Here is a 21,998-nt window from a genome sequence, read left to right on the forward strand (position 1 = left end):
ATTTACGCTCAGCCTAGCCGCAAAAGAAGTCCGTGTAGGCGGGACTGTGAAGCCATTGGCTGCAGTAAAATGATGGACAGCTAACTTTGGCTGATGATTGTCTTAACAAAAAATGACTAGAATAAGAAATGTGTAATTGGCTTCATACGAAAATGATTGACATGTGCTCTACTTACGCCCACTGATGTTCCTGTAGTTAGTTCCTTCTCAAGAAAACGGAACTATTTTCTGAACTGTCACCATTATTGAAAGTTGGGCAGATTGGAGATATTTAAAATATTTAAATAGACTAAAATATTTCACGGTAAGTTCATCCTATTTGTTAAAATGCGATGTCGGTGCAGTTTAAACAGCGTGTCTTGTAAGTACATAGTTGTGTGTTTAAATCGTAGGTCCACCCAAACGTGGATTAAATGTAAAGATTAAAGTCCTGGTGAAGTTAACGGTACGCATCTAAAATGACGGACACTAAAATGGCCCAGTACGATCGCACAGTTATATTTTTAAAAATATTTAACTGGCTCAGATATACGTTGTCAGTTATTGTAAATCTCGATTTTAAGTCGTAGTTAGTCAGTAATCTTTCCAAATGCTCCCAGTTGTTTTTTACAGTTAGTTTCCTGTTCAGTTTCAGCCATTTGTAGTGTTGTCCAAATCCTCAGTGGACAGTTCAGATTCCCTGTATAGTTCATTATCTGTATTATTAACTATAGTTTGGGATGGGACGGTCAGTACTGACGTTTCTACGCTTGTTTGGAGTTTCTGAAGCGCAGCGTTTTGAAACTCTGATCCGAAGTGTTGCGCAAAACGGCCATGTCACGTGACCACGGCTAAACGAAGCTTGTGTTTCTACAGGTGTGATACAGAACCTGCCGCTCCTGTCTTTGACTGACAGTGTCTGAAACAAACCTGATCACACATTTGTCTCAGTCACAAACCCTATTAATGCTTATAAGTCAAGAAAACACACCCCAACTTTGAGGATTTTGTGAGAATAGAGAATTTGAGAGATGGAGAGATTCAGTGTTGTCTAGATAGAAGGTTATTGATACGCCAGATTCAGAAAACCAGTCATATAAACTTAAGGTCAGATTCACATGCCAGAATGCCTAGATCTGCAAGACTTTCCTGGAATACTGGATTTTAACCTTTCTTGTACAAAGTGTTCGCTTGGAAGCATTGCAACAAAACCAAACTCAAATAAGGAAAATATTCTTTATTAATTCTTATGAATCCAACAAGATATTTGATTGTGTGGACTATGAATCCACAGTGCCCCTTAGTGACAGTAACAGGTTCTTCAACCGGAACTGTTCTGAGTCCCTCTTTATAAATGTGTGTTAACTTTCCCTGTCTTTGAAAGGCTCTGAGCGCGAGCAGAGACGGAGTCCCAGTATGGTGAATGCAGTTTACCTATGAATTAACCCTGTCATTGCTGTATTCGCATATTAACCTTTATACTTGCTATTATGTGATTACCTCTTCATTTCAAGTATAATAGACAGAGGAAGACTATTTGATCTATTAATATGAGAACAGTTATAATATTTGTGTAATAATCATGCTTTCTCTTAATGAAAAATGTAACTGTTTCCTATATATAGTTATGAGCTTTATATTGGTGGTAAGAACTATTTCTTGTCATTTAGAAATATGTGGACTAAGCGCTCAGGTGAAATTAGTGTGATAAAATTGTTCCCACCACAGACCTCTCTCGACGGAGACACACATTTATTAACGTAAAAAACAAAAGATAAACAACACATGTTAACAGCATTCACACGTAACATCCAGTACACCATGAACATCTACTCTGAACACACCTAACATTTAACATGAATAATGACCAACTCCAAACTACACACAAACAGGCATTTAAATACTTACATAAACAAAACCAAGAACTGGGTGCAGGTGTGTGCTAAAAGGGGGCGTGGTTACAAACAAGTCAGCATGAACAGTTAACAGTGAGCCCACTGCACGCGGTGGGCCATACCACGTGATCAGAGGGAAGGAGAGCGTACCATGACAAGACGATTACCACCCAACCCCAAGTAGCAATATATCAGTATGTGTTCCAGTTGTTTATTCCCCCTTTCTTTCCTTTTTACTATATTGAATTAATCGTGTCTTGTAAGCTAACTCGAGATTAATGCCTGAATGAATCAAAGCCTGAGACTGAGACAAAAAAACTATGAATATGCATGAACAGAGCTGTTGAGCCAATCCTTCCACGCTGCCCCCGAGATCAGTAGTTAAAAATCAATTCTCAGTATCGGACAGTCAGTTCAAACTCTACAAAAAGATACTTAAAGTCTGCACCTCTCACGAGAAGAATTACGTACTTATAATAGTGTTTTATTTCATATGTTTGTCTTAGACCTAATCTGCAAATGTGGCTAAACTCATTTAATTTGCTCTTCACTATGCCGTAAACTTAATCAGCTTCTTTTTGTTGTTGGTAGAATTAGGATTTGTTCTGTTTGGCCAACAGTAATTAGTTTTAATTTAGCCAAGCACCAGCCTTAGGTTTATAACAGTCTACATCACCTGGCTACAAACCTGTGTACTTCCTGAAATACCTTTACAAAATTTCAGGAACTTTGGCGAAGTTCAGGGCAGTCCAAAAGATTCGGCTTGGCCCATTTTGCCGACTTGGAAAAACTTGGGTGATGAACTAGGGCCGCTGACAGCACAGAGAAAAGTCTGGGATTACGTGTGGCATAAATTCATCCAGAATTCAGCCATTCCGAAACTCTGCAACCTCTCCCTGAGTGGACTGATCATTTGGCCCTTCACTGACTCTGAAATGTAAGATCTTCTGCTTCATTCACAGGGTAAGCTTGGGGGGCCAGCCATGAGCCATCATTCACATTGATAATTCTGTACTGATTTATTTTTTTTCTCCTGTTAGCTCAGATAGTAACCTCAGGTCTAAGTTCCCATTAGGATTCCCCAGATAGGTGTTCTTCCCTTTCAGACATTTTTACTCAATTCTCGCTAATTAATTAATTTAGCCATAGTTGTCTCTTGGCTAGTTAGCGTTAGCTAAGTTGTGTGTGTGTGTGTAGGTCTGGGTCTCTTGGTTACTCAGTCCTCTTTATTGCAAGTCATCCTTCTCTACTCAACTTATTTCAATTTATAATTTGTCTTTTTTTCTTTCTTCTCTCCTTCCTTTTTCATTTGTCCGCAAGTCTGCTACTTGTCTTACGATGTCAAAGATTTGTTTTATTCATTAATCAGCAAACTTCACATTTAATCATTAAGTTGGACATAATGGCAAGTATATCTGAAACAATGGCATTCGGTCCCTGCACAAAATATGAACTAATTTAATTTGGTAATTAATCAGTAATAATTGAAAATCATTTCCTTACGTTTATGATCATGCCCCCTGTTAATATTTCATAAATGTATGTAATTTTGCTACAGCTGAATCCTGTAACACACTCTGTATGTGTGTGTATGTGTATGCTTAATTAAAAGGAGACATGGCTCCTAGCCATAGTACAGACTGTTCGAACTATCCTGACTCATGTATATGACATGCAGCCATCTTCATTGTCTGTCTGTCTGTATGTATATACTGTATATGATTTACAGCCGTCTTCATTGTCTGTGTGTGTTTACTGTATATGATTTACCGCCGTCTTCATTGTCTGTGTGTATATACTGTATATGACTTACAGCCGTCTTCATTGTTTGTGTGTATATACTGTATATGACTTACAGCCGTCTTCATTGTCTGTGTGTGTTTACTGTATATGATTTACCGCCGTCTTCATTGTCTGTGTGTATATACTGTATATGACTTACAGCCGTCTTCATTGTCTGTGTGTATGTACACTGTATATGACTTACAGCCGTCTTCATTGTCTGTGTGTGTTTACTGTATATGACTTACAGCCGTCTTCATTGTCTGTGTGTGTTTACTGTATATGATTTACAGCCGTCTTCATTGTCTGTGTGTGTTTACTGTATATGACTTACAGCCGTCTTCATTGTCTGTGTGTGTTTACTGTATATGACATACAGCCGTCTTCATTGTCTGTGTGTGTTTACTGTATATGACATACAGCCGTCTTCATTGTCTGTGTGTGTATACTGTATATGACTTACAGCCGTCTTCATTGTCTGTGTGTGTTTACTGTATATGACTTACAGCCGTCTTCATTGTCTGTGTGTGTATACTGTATATGACTTACAGCCGTCTTCATTGTCTCTGTGTGCGTTTACTGTATATGACTTACAGCCGTCTTCATTGTCTGTGTGTGTTTACTGTATATGACATACAGCCGTCTTCATTGTCTGTGTGTGTATACTGTATATGACATACAGCCGTCTTCATTGTCTGTGTGTGTATACTGTATATGACTTACAGCCGTCTTCATTGTCTGTGTGTGTTTACTGTATATGATTTACCGCCGTCTTCATTGTCTGTGTGTATATACTGTATATGACTTACAGCCGTCTTCATTGTCTGTGTGTGTTTACTGTATATGATTTACCGCCGTCTTCATTGTCTGTGTTTGTATACTGTATATGACTTACAGCCGTCTTCATTGTCTGTGTGTGTTTACTGTATATGACTTACAGCCGTCTTCATTGTCTCTGTGTGCGTTTACTGTATATGACTTACAGCCGTCTTTACTGTCTGTGTGTGTGTATATACTGAATGTGACATACATTCTTTAGAACCCCCTAAAGACACCAACACTTTCTGAAATCTTCATATAGAATTTCTCTGATGTTCTGTACAGGCCTGCCAAGATACACAATAACAGATAAACTAAGACATTTATTAAGACTCTGCTGGCTATGTGGTCTCCTGTAACTCAGGTAAGGCTTTGACCTTAAGTAAAGAAGTTAAGGTGCTAGTAACACCTAGGTCATGAGTTTGATTCACAGGGTGCACATGTACTGTCACACTGATACACATGTAAGCCACTCTGTAGAAGAGTGTCTGTAAATGTGTGTGAACAAATAAACCCATTAAATCCTGGATAAGGCTAATTTCTTATCGGGTAACTCCATCACAACTGTCAGATTTTCCTAACTGTTGTACCAAGGGTCGATTTCACACAGACACCTATAACAGAGAGCCACAAACATTTTTGCTACACGTTTACATACTTCCCCACATATTTTTTCCTGGGTTAAATTTCCTGTATTCAAGATCAATATTTTTTACTCATACTTGTTTTTGAGAAAGACTTGCTACCTCTGAAATAATGTGGATTGACAGTTTGTAAATTCCATTATCAGACTATATTCACTATTACATTACATAATGAACTAACCTATAACTCACTTACTCTAGTTAGTACACTGAGAGCACATTATCAGACTATATTCAATATTACATTATGTTACATAATGAACTAACCTGTAACTTTGTCATCAAGGTTCACTTTCATCATATTAACCCTAAGACATCACAACAAGTCAGCTGCAGATATTTATCTAATAAATAATAAATCAATTACATTTACTGCTGTGTACACACTTACTAAAAGACGCACACAGCTCTTCACACAACACAGACTAACAACAACACACTGCTCTCCACACAACAAAGACTAACTGGAAATCCAGGCAGAACCCTCTTAACTTCTCCAGTACTGAACGTTGTTCTTCTTCAGCCTGAACTGCGCTGAGCAGAACTGCGTCCTTCACATCATCAGTCTTTCATACATAACTTAGCCAGCTAGCTGCGGATCACAACACACAATAAACACACCTGAAAAGGTCCTGCTGTGTAAACTAACTAGTATTTATGAACATGGGACACTGTGCAGCTGGAGCCACTGTTGAATTAGCTGTAGTCACCAGTGTGTAACACAGATGTTAACAAACAGCGCTGAAGGCACAAACGTGAGCTGGACACTGAAGGACTGTAGGACACATGAACGCTAACTAGCTAATAGCAGAAAGCTAACTAGCCTGCTAGCTAATGCCTGCCCTACGCTTCAGTTCAATCTTTGGCAAACTCCACACCTAAAGACACATTTACCTTTACGTATGCACCTATTAACCCGTCATCACAATATTTAGGATAAGTTCACTGAGTATCTGTTCAAAAATAGCTAACATTTCTTACCTGCGCGCTGAGTTGTCCTGTTGGACGCATCGTAAGCAGATATTACGCTGCCCTCACAGAGCTCCATGAAGTGAGAAACCTCACACTGTAAAGTGTCTGTTAATCATTTAAACTGAAACAACACGTTTCCTAAACTTTTTAGTTGGAATACAGTGTTGTATTTTTAAAGTTCAAAATCAAGACTTGAAGTTTCAGTTTTAAAAATGAGTTTATTTTCAAAATAATAAAACTATTTGGCCGGATGTGGCTCAATCTCAGGAAACATTGAAGCTATGGATTAACTATGAGGAACTATGGTGCCGCTGCAATACGCGCTATGGCCACTACATTTAGCTGACACTTTTATCCAAAGCGACTTACAGTTATGACTGATTACAGCTTGAGCAGTTGAGGGTTAAGGGCCTTGCTCAGGGGCCCAACAGTGACAACTGGTGGGGCTTTACCCAGCAACCTTCCAATTATAAGTCCTTACCTTATCCACTGAGCTACCACTGCCACATGGTCATCTTGCACTCAGGACATACAGACTATTGGGAGTTGTGCATTAAGCGTTTGAGGCTTATGTTTTAAGTGTGAGGAAATGCAGAATAAAAATATTGAATTTAATACATATTATGGCCACTAGATGGAGACAGTATTCCTCTCTCTCGTCAACAATGAGAGCTTGTTGGCATCAGTGAAAGTGACTTTAGATAAAGTAGCTTGTAGGTTCTAAATTCAAAATTACAGCTAGTAACAACAACTTACAACCTTTACTGTGTCATAACACACACACACACACACACACACACACACACACACACACACACACACACACACACACACACACACACACACTAACTTTAATATAAAATATACACACTCCAGTCTATAAAAGTGCTATATACAATAAATATTGTACTTGTATACTTACTTACTATTTACCACTGCCTGATTAAAAAGATGCCCTCACACTCTCTCACACTTGTCTTTTATGTTGGCCACTCGGTCTTTCCTTTATCTCAGAACGGTGTCCATTAAACACTCAGTACTTCACTCCCATTCCAGTCTAACTCCTCCTTGTCAGGGAAACATAACGATATTGTGGGTGTTACCCCAGAATGGGTGGAGAGGTTCACTTCACTCTGGCCCCAGAGCTAAAATGCTAACAGCTCCCCTGAGGTGTTCAGCCCATGGTTCAGAGTCAAAAGATAACAACCAGACCTGCTGAACTGGTTTCTGGTAATGAAAACTGCTGTGGGCAAATTACAAACTGTTATTCAGAACTTGAACTGAAGCTAAATCCTAGGTGCTCATTCTTTGTACCCCTCCAATGTCTCTCTCTCTTTCTGTACCCCCCCATGTCTCTCTCTCTCTCACACACACATGTGACAGCAGCACTACACCCTGATGGATCTCTCTCTGTCTCACACAGCACATGTTGATAGAAAGTGTTTCATTCTTTTTTGAACTCAAGCATCTAAACTGCTTTCTGGTGATGACAACTGGTTGTGTCTGAGTTCCAAACAGAACCTAAACAGAAAAATCCCCTGTAAGAATGAATACCTACACTGTTAGTGTAGTGACCTGAAGTGCTAAATGTGTAAGGGTTGGCACCAGGCTGAGGCTCCCGCCAGCCACCAGAGGGAGGCCTCGTGTCAGGAACACCACTAATCAGGCTCAACGCCCAACAGCTGGGGGTAGACCTTATATAAGCCCAGTGACCCACACATTCAGTGCTTGGTCTTTGCCAAAGTTCTGAGCCAAGCTCCTAGCTGGTACCTTCAGGTATTGAGGTCTGTGTGCCCTCATGCTACGCCTTACTTCTGTGCTGCGAGAGTGTTCGTGTTTTTACACGTCCCCTCCCCTCTCCAGTTTTCCCTCTTTTGCTAGACCTTGCTTCTGTGCTGCGAGGGTGTTCGTGTTTTTACACGTCCCCTCCCCTCTCCAGTTTTCCCCTCTCAAGTCTGTCTCTCTCCCGAGGCTTCCCTTAGCCATTCAAGTTCTTCCCTGTTTTCTGGTGTTGTTTGGGAAGTTTGTTTGGATTGTTTGGATTTGCCATGGCATCCTTTGTTCTCCCTTTTGCCATGCTCGGCATGGTGCTTCGTTTTTTCCTTTTGTTTTACCTGGTCCAAGACCGAACTGTTCTGCACACAGGCCCACCATTATTAAAGCCCAGTAGGCTGTTGGTGGCATCAGCTAGCCGAAGTGGGTTCGAGCCCGCCTTACAGAATGAACACCTACATTGTTATTGTAGTGATGTGAAGTGCTGACATTACACATCTAATGTTATCTGAACACTTGCACAGTGATGGTAACACCTGCAGTGTTAATACACCTCTTACAGTATTCATGGTGTTTACATATTTGTATTGTTGTCTGTCTCTGTGCTCATGTTTGTTTCCCTCTTGTTTTCTGGATCTGATTCCATGTTTGTTGCTGTGTCTTCTGGTCCCAACATGTCTGTTCATGTATCATCCTTCTGTTCCCAACACACACACAGAGGGAGATATGGTATAAACACACACACACACACACACACACACACACAGGGAGATATGGTATAAACACACACACACACACACAGAGGGAGATATGGTATAAACACACACACACACACACACACAGAGGGAGATATGGTATAAACACACACACACACACACACACAGAGGGAGATACGGTATAAACACACACACACACACACACACACACACACACAGAGGGAGATACGGTATAAACACACACACAGAGGGAGATACGGTATAAACACACACACAGAGGGAGATATAGTATAAACACACACACACACACACACAGAGGGAGATATGGTATAAACACACACACAGAGGGAGATATGGTATAAACACACACACAGAGGGAGATATGGTATAAACACACACACACACACACACACACACACACACACACACACACAGGGAGATATGGTATAAACACACACACACACAGAGGGAGATATGGTATAAACACACACAGAGGGAGATATGGTATAAACACACACACACACACACACACACACACACACAGAGGGAGATATGGTATAAACACACACACACACACACACACAGAGGGAGATATGGTATAAACACACACACACACACACACACACACACAGATGGAGATACAGTATAAACACACACACAAAGGGAGATATGGTATAAACACACACACAAACACACACACACACACACACACAGAGGGAGATATGGTATAAACACACACACACACACACAGATGGAGATACAGTATAAACACACACACAAAGGGAGATATGGTATAAACACACACACAAACACACACACACACAGAGGGAGATATGGTATAAAAACACACACAGAGGGAGATATGGTATAAACACACACAGACACACAGAGGGAGATATGGTATAAACACACACACACAGAGGGAGATATGGTATAAACACACACAAACACACACACACACACAGAGGGAGATATGGTATAAACACACACACACACTCACACAGAGGGAGATATGGTATAAACACACACAGAGGGAGCTATGGTATAAACACACACACACACACACAGAGGGAGATATGGTATAAACACACACACACACACACACACAGAGGGAGATATGGTATAAACACACACACACACACACAGAGGGAGATATAATATAAAAACATACAGAGGGAGCTATGGTATACAAACACAAACACAGAGGGAGATACGGAATAAACACACACAAACACACAGAGGGAGATATGGTATAAACACACACACACACACACAGAGGGAGCTATGGTATACACACACACACACACACACACACACAGAGGGAGATATGGTATAAACACACACACACACAGGGAGAAATGGTATAAACACACACACACACACACACACAAACACACACAGAGGGAGATATGGTATAAACACAAAAACACACACACAGAGGGAGATATAGTATAAACACACACACACACACAGAGGGAGATACGGTATAAACACACACAGAGGGAGCTATGGTATAAACACACACACACACACACACACACACACACACACACACAGAGGGTGATATGGTATAAACACACACACACACACACACACACAGAGGGAGCTACGGTATAAACATACACACACACACAGAGGGAGATATGGTATAAACACAAACAAACACACACACAGAGGGAGATATGATATAAACACACACACACAGAGGGAGATATGGTATAAACACATACACACACACACAGAGGGAGATATGGTATAAACACACACATACACAGAGGGAGATATGGTATCAACACACACACACACACAGAGGGAGATATGGTATAAACACACACACAGAGGGAGATATGGTATAAACACACACACACAGAGGGAGATATGGTATAAACACACACACACAGAGGGAGATATGGTATAAACACACACACACAGAGGGAGATATGGTATAAACACACACACACACACAGAGGGAGATATGGTATAAACACACACACACACACAGAGGGAGATATGGTATAAAGACACACACACAGAGGGAGATATGGTATAAAGACACACACACAGAGGGAGATATGGTATAAACACACACACACACACAGAGGGAGATATGGTATAAAGACACACACACAGAGGGAGATATGGTATAAAGACACACACACAGAGGGAGATATGGTATAAACACACACACACACACAGAGGGAGATATGGTATAAACACACACACACAGAGGGAGATATGGTATAAACACACACACACACACAGAGGGTGATATGGTATAAACACACACACACACACAGAGGGTGATATGGTATAAACACACACACACACACAGAGGGTGATATGGTATAAACACACACACACACACAGAGGGTGATATGGTATAAACACACACACACACGCACACACACAGAGGGAGATATGGTATAAACACACACAGACACACACACACAGAGGGAGCTATGGTATAAACACACACAGAGGGAGCTATGGTATAAACACACACAGAGGGAGCTATGGTATAAACACACACAGAGGGAGCTATGGTATAAACACACACAGAGGGAGCTATGGTATAAACACACACAGAGGGAGCTATGGTATAAACACACACAGAGGGAGCTATGGTATAAACACACACACACACACAGAGGGACATATGATATAAACACACACACACACACACACACAGAGTGAGATATGATATAAACACACACACACACTGAGGGAGATATGATATAAACACACACACACAGAGGGAGATATGGTATAAACACACACAGAGGGAGCTATGGTATAAACACACACACACAGAGGGAGATATGGTATAAACACACACACACACACACACACACACACTGAGGGAGATATGATATAAACACACACACACAGAGGGAGATATGGTAGAAACACACACAGAGGGAGCTATGGTATAAACATACACAGACACACACACACACACAGAGGGAGATATGGTATAAACACACACACACACAGAGAGAGGGAGATATGGTATAAACACACACAGAGGGAGCTATGGTATAAACACACACACACACAGAGGGAGATATGGTATAAACACACACACACACACACACACACAGAGGGAGATATGGTATAAACACACAGAGAGGGAGCTATGGTATAAACACACACACACACACAGAGGGAGATATGGTATAAACACACACACAGAGGGAGATATGGTATAAACACACACACAGAGGGAGATATGGTATAAACACACACACAGAGGGAGATATGGTATAAACACACACACAGAGGGAGATATGGTATAAACACACACACACACACACACACACACACACACACACACACACACACAGAGGGAGATATGGTATAAACACACACACACACAGAGGGAGATATGGTATAAACACACACAGAGGGAGATATGGTATAAACACACACACACACACACACACACACACAGAGGGAGATATGGTATAAACACACACACACACACACACACACACACACAGAGGGAGATATGGTATAAACACACACACACACACACAGATGGAGATACAGTATAAACACACACACAAAGGGAGATATGGTATAAACACACACACACACACACACACACACACACAGAGGGAGATATGGTATAAACACACACACACACACACAGATGGAGATATAGTATAAACACACACACAAAGGGAGATATGGTATAAACACACACACAAACACACACACACACAGAGGGAGATATGGTATAAAAACACACACAGAGGGAGATATGGTATAAACACACACAGACACACACACACAGAGGGAGATATGGTATAAACACACACACACACTCACACAGAGGGAGATATGGTATAAACACACACAGAGGGAGCTATGGTATAAACACACACAGACACACACACACAGAGGGAGATATGGTATAAACACACACACACACACACACACAGAGGGAGATATGGTATAAATACACACACACACACACACAGAGGGAGATATGGTATAAACACACACACACACACACAGAGGGAGATATAATATAAAAACATACAGAGGGAGCTATGGTATACAAACACACAAACACAGAGGGAGATACGGAATAAACACACACAAACACACAGAGGGAGATATGGTATAAACACACACACACACACACAGAGGGAGCTATGGTATACACACACACACACACACACACACACACAGAGGGAGATATGGTATAAACACACACACACACAGGGAGAAATGGTATAAACACACACACACACACACACACACACAAACACACACAGAGGGAGATATGGTATAAACACAAAAACACACACACAGAGGGAGATATAGTATAAACACACACACACACACACACACAGAGGGAGATACGGTATAAACACACACAGAGGGAGCTATGGTATAAACACACACACACACACACACACACACACACACACACACACAGAGGGTGATATGGTATAAACACACACACACACACACACACACACAGAGGGAGCTATGGTATAAACATACACACACACACACAGAGGGAGATATGGTATAAACACACAAACAAACACACACACAGAGGGAGATATGATATAAACACACACACACAGAGGGAGATATGGTATAAACACATACACACACACACAGAGGGAGATATGGTATAAACACACACATACACAGAGGGAGATATGGTATAAACACACACACACACACAGAGGGAGATATGGTATAAACACACACACAGAGGGAGATATGGTATAAACACACACACACAGAGGGAGATATGGTATAAACACACACACACAGAGGGAGATATGGTATAAACACACACACACACACACACACAGAGGGAGATATGGTATAAACACACACATACACACAGAGGGAGATATGGTATAAACACACACATACACAGAGGGAGATATGGTATAAACACACACACACACACAGAGGGAGATATGGTATAAACACACACACAGAGGGAGATATGGTATAAACACACACACACACACAGAGGGTGATATGGTATAAACACACACACACACACAGAGGGTGATATGGTATAAACACACACACACACACACAGAGGGTGATATGGTATAAACACACACACACACAGAGGGAGATATGGTATAAACACACACACACACACAGAGGGAGATATGGTATAAACACACACACACAGAGGGAGATATGGTATAAACACACACACACACACACACACACACTGAGGGAGATATGGTATAAACACACACACACACACACAGAGGGTGATATGGTATAAACACACACACACACACAGAGGGAGATATGGTATAAACACACACACACACACAGAGGGAGATATGGTATAAACACACACACACAGAGGGAGATATGGTATAAACACACACACACAGAGGGAGATATGGTATAAACACACACACACACACACACACACACTGAGGGAGATATGATATAAACACACACACACAGAGGGAGATATGGTATAAACACACACAGAGGGAGCTATGGTATAAACACACACACACAGAGGGAGATATGGTATAAACACACACACACACACACACACACTGAGGGAGATATGATATAAACACACACACAGAGGGAGATATGGTATAAACACACACAGAGGGAGCTATGGTATAAACATACACACACACACACACACACACACACACACACACACACACAGAGGGAGATATGGTATAAACACACACACACACAGAGGGAGATATGGTATAAAAAGACACACACACACAGAGGGAGATATGGTATAAACACACACACACACAGAGGGAGATATGGTAGAAACACACACACACACAGAGGGAGATATGGTAGAAACACACACAGAGGGAGCTATGGTATAAACATACACAGACACACACACACACACACACAGAGGGAGATATGGTATAAACACACACACACACAGAGAGAGGGAGATATGGTATAAACACACACAGAGGGAGCTATGGTATAAACACACACACACACAGAGGGAGATATGGTATAAACACACAGAGAGGGAGCTATGGTATAAACACACACACACACACAGAGGTAGATATGGTATACACACACACACACACATAGAGGTAGCTATGCTCTGAACATACACACACACACACACACACACACACACACACACACACAGAGGGAGCTATGGTATAAACACACACACAGAGGGCGATTTGATAATCGTAACAAGACAAGGCTTGTTCTTCTACTCTTGTGATGTAATGGCACTTAAAAATTCTCATACTGGCTTGGTTCCTTCTAAAGAGAAAAAAGGTGCAACCAGATTATTGTTCAGATAGAAACAGACAGTGTGTGTACAGGTGAACTCCAGTGAAGAAACAGAGAGTGTGTGTACAGGTGTATTTATAGTCATAACTGCTTATTATGACGAGCTACAGTGGTGAAAAGTGCAGTAGTGAAACAATAGATAAAGTGAGTGTTTTAACATAAATTAATGTTATCTGCTGTAGTTCTGTAAACTCTGGACATCCTGATGAAGACAGAACCAAACATTCTTCCTGAAGACTTGCAGACTGAACCCAGTAAAGGTAACACTGTCCTCATGTTTCGTAGATATTGCTGTAATCTCGTGTGTTTCTCTCTGTTAGTAATTATGACCTTCAGTAAGATATTTGATTGTGTAGACTACGAATCCACAGTGCCCCTTAGTGTCAGTAACAGGTTCTTCAACCGGAACTGTTCTGAGTCCCTCTTTATAAATGTATGTTAACTTTTTCTGTTTTTGAAAGGCAGAGACGGAGTCCCAGTATGGTGAATGCAGTTTACCTATGAATTAACCTGTCATTGCTGTATTCGCATATTAACCTTTATACTTGCTATTATGTGATTACCTCTTCATTTCAAGTATAATAGACAGAGGAAGACTATTTGATCTATTAATATGAGAACAGTTATAATATTTGTGTAACAATCATGCTTTCTCTTAATGAAAAATGTAACTGTTTCCTATATATAGTTATGAGCTTTATATTGGTGGTAAGAACTTTTTCTTTTCATTTAGAAATATGTGGACTAAGCGCTCAGGTGAAATTAGTGTGATAAAATTGTTCCCACCTGTTATGGCTTAAATGACATGTGACGGCCCGAGTGCAGCAGGGCAAGGAGCAGGGCGCACAGACCTCACTCGACGGAGACACACATTTATTAACGTAAAAAACAAAAGATAAACAACACACGTTAACGGCATTCACACGTAACATCCAGTACACCATGAACATCTACTCTGAACACACCTAACATTTAACATGAATAATGACCAACTCCAAACTACACACAAACAGGCATTTAAATACTTACATAAACAAAACCAAGAACTGGGTGCAGGTGTGTGCTAAAAGGGGGCGTGGTCACAAACAAGTCAGCATGAACAGTTAACAGTAAGCCCACTGCACGAGGTGGTCCATACCACGTGATCAGAGGGAAGGAGAGCGTACCATGACAAGACGATTACCACCCAACCACATGTATCAATATATCAATATGTGTTCCAGTTGTTTATTTTCCCCTTTCTATCCTTTTTACTATATTGAATTAACTGTGTCTTGTAAGCTAACTCGAGATAAATGCCTGACTGAATCAAAGCCTGAGACTGAGACAAAAAAACTATGAATATGCATGAACAGAGCTGTTGAGCCAATCCTTCCACGCTGCCCCCGAGATCAGTAGTTAAAAATCAATTCTCAGTATCGGACAGTCAGTTCAAGCTCTACAAAAAGATACTTAAAGTCTGCACCTCTCACCAGAAGAATTACGTACTTATAATAGTGTTTTCTTTCATATGTTTGTTTTAGACCTAATCTGCAAATGTGGCTAAACTCATTTAATTTGCTCTTCACTATGCCGTAAACTTAATCATCTTCTTTTTGTTGTTGGTAGAATTAGGATTTGTTCTGTTTGGCCAACAGTAATTAGTTTTAATTTAGCCAACCACCAGCCTTAGGTTTATAACAGTCTACATCACCTGGCTACAAACCTGTGTACTTCCTGAAATACCTTTACAAAATTTCAGGAACTTTGGCGAAGTTCAGGGCACTCCAAAAGATTCAGCCCGGCCCATTTTGCCGACTTGGAAAAACTTGGGTGATGAACTAGGGCCGCTGACAGCACAGAGAAAAGTCTGGGATTACGTGTGGCATAAATTCATCCAGAATTCAGCCACTCCGAAACTCTGCAACCTCTCCCTGAGTGGACTGATCATTTGGCCCTTCACTGACTCTGAAATGTAAGATCTTCTGCTTCATTCACAGGCTAAGCTCGAGGGGCCAGCCATGAGCCGTCATTCACATAGATAATTCTGTACTGATTTATTTTTCTCCTGTTAGCTCAGATAGTAACCTCAGGTCTAAGTTCCCATTAGGATTCCCCAGATAGTTGTTCTTCCCTTTCAGACATTTTTACTCAATTCTCACTAATTAATTAATTTAGCCATAGTAGCCTCTTGGCTAATTAGCGTTAGCTAAGTTGTGTGTGTAGGTCTGGGTCTCTTGGTTACTCAGTCCTCTTTATTGCAAGTCATCCTTCTCTACTCAACTTATTTCAATTTATAATTTGTCTTTTTTTCTTTCTTCTCTCCTTCCTTTTTCATTTGTCCGCAAGTCTGCTACTTGTCTTACGATGTCAAAGATTTGTTTTATTCATTAATCAGCAAACTTCACATTTAATCATTAAGTTGGACATAATGGCAAGTATATCTGAAACAATGGCATTCGGTCCCTGCACAAAATATAAACTAATTTAATTTGGTAATTAATCAGTAATAATTGAAAATAATTTCCTTACGTTTATGATCATGCCCCCTGTTAATATTTCATAAATGTATGTAATTTTGCTACAGCTGAATCCTGTAACACACTCTGTATGTGTGTGTATGTGTATGCTTAATTAAAAGGAGACATGGCTCCTAGCCATAGTACAGACTGTTCGAACTATCCTGACTCATGTATATGACATGCAGCCGTCTTCATTGTCTGTCTGTCTGTATGTATATACTGTATATGATTTACAGCCGTCTTCATTGTCTGTGTGTGTTTACTGTATATGATTTACCGCCGTCTTCATTGTCTGTGTGTATATACTGTATATGACTTACAGCCGTCTTCATTGTCTGTGTGTATATACTGTATATGACTTACAGCCGTCTTCATTGTCTGTATTTGTATACTGTATATGATTTACAGCCGTCTTCATTGTCTCTGTGTGCGTTTACTGTATATGACTTACAGCCGTCTTCATTGTCTCTGTGTGCGTTTACTGTATATGACTTACAGCCGTCTTCATTGTCTGTGTGTGTTTACTGTATATGACTTACAGCCGTCTTCATTGTCTGTGTGTGTTTACTGTATATGATTTACCGCCGTCTTCATTGTCTGTGTGTATATACTGTATATGACTTACAGCCGTCTTCATTGTCTGTGTGTATATACTGTATATGACTTACAGCCGTCTTCATTGTCTGTGTTTGTATACTGTATATGACTTACAGCCGTCTTTACTGTCTGTGTGTGTGTATATACTAAATGTGACATACATTCTTTAGAACCCCCTAAAGACACCAACACTTTCTGAAATCTTCATATAGAATTTCTCTGATGTTCTGTACAGGCCTGCCAAGATACACAATAACAGATAAACTAAGACATTTATTAAGACTCTGCTGGCTATGTGGTCTCCTGTAACTCAGGTAAGGCTTTGACCTTAAGTAAAGAAGTTAAGGTGCTAGTAACACCTAGGTCATGAGTTTGATTCACAGGGTGCACATGTACTGTCACACTGATACACATGTAAGCCACTCTGTAGAAGAGTGTCTGTAAATGTGTGTGAACAAATAAACCCATTAAATCCTGGATAAGGCTAATTTCTTATCGGGTAACTCCATCACAACTGTCAGATTTTCCTAACTGTTGTACCAAGGGTCGATTTCACACAGACACCTATAACAGAGAGCCACAAACATTTTTGCTACACGTTTACATACTTCCCCACATATTTTTTCCTGGGTTAAATTTCCTGTATTCAAGATCAATATTTTTTACTCATACTTGTTTTTGAGAAAGACTTGCTACCTCTGAAATAATGTGGATGAACCTTTTTATTACTGTTGTATTTCGGTTGAATGTTGCTTCAGTTTGGTTATGGACAATCAGACTATATTCACTATTACATTACATAATGAACTAACCTATAACTCACTTACTCTAGTTAGTACACTGAGAGCACATTATCAGACTATATTCAATATTACATTATGTTACATAATGAACTAACCTGTAACTGTCATCAAGGTTCACTTTCATCATATTAACCCTAAGACATCACAACAAGTCAGCTGCATATATTTAGCTAATAAATAATAATAAATAATAAATCAATTACATTTACTACTGCTGTGTCTACATTTACTAAAAGACGCACACAGCTCTTCACACAACACAGACTAACAACAACACACTGCTCTCCACACAACAAAGACTAACTGGAAATCCAGGCAGAACCCTCTTAACTTCTCCAGTACTGAACGTTGTTCTTCTTCAGCCTGAACTGCGCTGAGCAGAACTGCGTCCTTCACATCATCAGTCTTTCATACATAACTTAGCCAGCTAGCTGCGGATCACAACACACAATAAACACACCTGAAAAGGTCCTGCTGTGTAAACTAACTAGTATTTATGAACATGGGACACTGTGCAGCTGGAGCCACTGTTGAATTAGCTGTAGTCACCAGTGTGTAACACAGATGTTAACAAACAGCGCTGAAGGCACAAACGTGAGCTGGACACTGAAGGACTGTAGGACACATGAACGCTAACTAGCTAATAGCAGAAAGCTAACTAGCCTGCTAGCTAATGCCTGCCCTACGCTTCAGTTCAATCTTTGGCAAACTCCACATCTAAAGACACATTTACCTTTACGTATGCACCTATTAACCCGTCATTACAATATTTAGGATAATTTCACTGAGTATCTGTTCAAAATAGCTAACATTTCTTACCTGCGCGCTGAGTTGTCCTGTTGGACGCATCGTAAGCAGATATTACGCTGCCCTCACAGAGCTCCATGAAGTGAGAAACCTCACACTGTAAAGTGTCTGTTAATCATTTAAACTGAAACAACACGTTTCCTAAACTTTTTAGTTGGAATACAGTGTTGTATTTTTAAAGTTCAAAATCAAGACTTGAAGTTTCAGTTTTAAAAATGAGTTTATTTTCAAAATAATAAAACTATTTGGCCGGATGTGGCTCAATCTCAGGAAACATTGAAGCTATGGATTAACCATGAGGAACTATGGTGCCGCTGCAATACGCGCTATGGCCACTACATTTAGCTGACACTTTTATCCAAAGCGACTTACAGTTATGACTGATTACAGCTTGAGCAGTTGAGGGTTAAGGGCCTTGCTCAGGGGCCCAACAGTGACAACTGGTGGGGCTTTACCCAGCAACCTTCCAATTATAAGTCCTTACCTTATCCACTGAGCTACCACTGCCACATGGTCATCTTGCACTCAGGACATACAGACTATTGGGAGTTGTGCACTAAGCGTTTGAGGCTTATGTTTTAAGTGTGCGGAAATGCATAATAAAAAGAGTTGAACTTAATACACATTATGGCCACTAGATGGAGACAGTATTCCTCTCTCTCGTCAACAATGAGAGCTTGTTGGCATCAGTGAAAGTGACTTTAGATAAAGTAGCTTGTAGGTTCTAAATTCAAAATTACAGCTAGTAACAACAACTTACAACCTTTACTGTGTCATAACACACACACACACACACACACACACACACACACACACACACACACACACACACACACACACACACACACACACACTAACTTTAATATAAAATATACACACTCCAGTCTATAAAAGTGCTATATACAATAAATATTGTTCTTGTATACTTACTTACTATTTACCACTGCCTGATTAAAAAGATGCCCTCACACTCTCTCACACTTGTCTTTTATGTTGGCCATTCGGTCTTTCCTTTATCTCAGAACGGTGTCCATTAAACACTCAGTACTTCACTCCCATTCCAGTCTAACTCCTCCTTGTCAGGGAAACATGACGATATTGTGGGTGTTACTTCACTCTGGCCCCAGAGCTAAAATGCTAACAGCTCCCCTGAGGTGTTCAGCCCATGGTTCAGAGTCAAAAGATAACAACCAGACCTGCTGAACTGGTTTCTGGTAATGAAAACTGCTGTGGGCAAATTACAAACTGTTATTCAGAACTTGAACTGAAGCTAAATCCTAGGTGCTTATTCTTTGTACCCCTCCAATGTCTCTCTCTCCATCTCTCTCTTTCTGTACCCCCATGTCTCTCTCTCTCTTTTTCTCTCTCTCTGTCTGTCCCCATGTCTCTCTCTCTCTCCAACTCTCTCTCACACACACACATGTGACAGCAGCACTACACCCTGATGGATCTCTCTCTGTCTCACACAGCACATGTTGATAGAAAGCGTTTCATTCTTTCTTGAACTCAAGCATCTAAACTGCTTTCTGGTGATGACAACTGGTTGTGTCTGAGTTCCAAACAGAACCTAAACAGAAAAATCCCCTGTAAGAATGAATACCTACACTATTAGTGTAGTGACCTGAAGTGCTAAATGTGTAAGGGTTGGCACCAGGCTGAAGCCCCCTCCGGCCACCAGAGGGAGGCCTCGTGTCAGGAACACCACTAATCAGGCTTAACGCCCAACAGCTGGGGTAGACCTTATATAAGCCCAGTGACCCACACATTTAGGGCTGTGTCTTTGCCAAAGTTTTGAGCCAAGCGCCTAGCTGGTACCTTCAGGTGTTGAGGTCTGTGTGTCCTCATGCTACGCCTTACTTCTGTGCTGCGAGAGTGTTCGTGTTTTTACATGTCCCCTCCCCTCTCCAGTTTTCCCTCTTTTGCTAGACCTTGCTTCTGTGCTGCGAGGGTGTTCGTGTTTTTACACGTCCCCTCCCCTCTCCAGTTTTCCCCTCTCAAGTCTGTCTCTCTCCCGAGGCTTCCCTTAGCCATTCAAGTTCTTCCCTGTTTTCTGGTGTTGTTTGGGAAGTTTGTTTGGATTGTTTGGATTTGCAATGGCATCCTTTGTTCTCCCTTTTGCCATGCTCGGCATGGTGCTTCGTTTTTTCCTTTTGTTTTACCTGGTCCAAGACCGAACTGTTCTGCACACAGGCCCACCATTATTAAAGCCCAGTAGGCTGTTGGTGGCATCAGCTAGCCGAAGTGGGTTCGAGCCCGCCTTACAGAATGAACACCTACATTGTTATTGTAGTGATGTGAAGTGCTGACATTACACATCTAATGTTATCTGAACACTTGCACAGTGATGGTAACACCTGCAGTGTTAATACACCTCTTACAGTATTCATGGTGTTTACATATTTGTATT

The 21,998-nt window shown here is 40.7% G+C and overlaps 1 protein-coding gene across 10 annotated transcripts in view; it reads left to right on the forward strand.

The window, feature by feature from the left end:
• Positions 1–216: 216 nt before the first annotated feature.
• LOC145657473 (NACHT, LRR and PYD domains-containing protein 12-like) overlaps positions 217–21,998 on the forward strand; it is a 69,008-nt gene continuing 47,226 nt past the window's right edge. For 3 of the 10 annotated variants that reach the window (XM_081712401.1, XM_081712367.1, XM_081712379.1), the window contains exons 1-4: positions 219–304; positions 856–2,837; positions 15,066–15,143; positions 16,625–16,837. The gene's annotated coding sequence lies outside the window, so the exon portion shown is untranslated. Of the gene's footprint in view, positions 305–855; positions 2,838–15,065; positions 15,144–16,624; positions 16,838–21,998 lie in introns of all 10 variants that reach the window. The other 7 variants (XM_081712337.1, XM_081712345.1, XM_081712335.1 and 4 more) reach the window with 7 other exon arrangements.

The sequence above is a fragment of the Electrophorus electricus genome, chromosome 1 (assembly GCF_041902795.1).
Source record: "Electrophorus electricus isolate QZ-2024a chromosome 1, ASM4190279v1, whole genome shotgun sequence".
In the NCBI taxonomy this organism is placed as follows: domain Eukaryota; kingdom Metazoa; phylum Chordata; class Actinopteri; order Gymnotiformes; family Gymnotidae; genus Electrophorus; species Electrophorus electricus.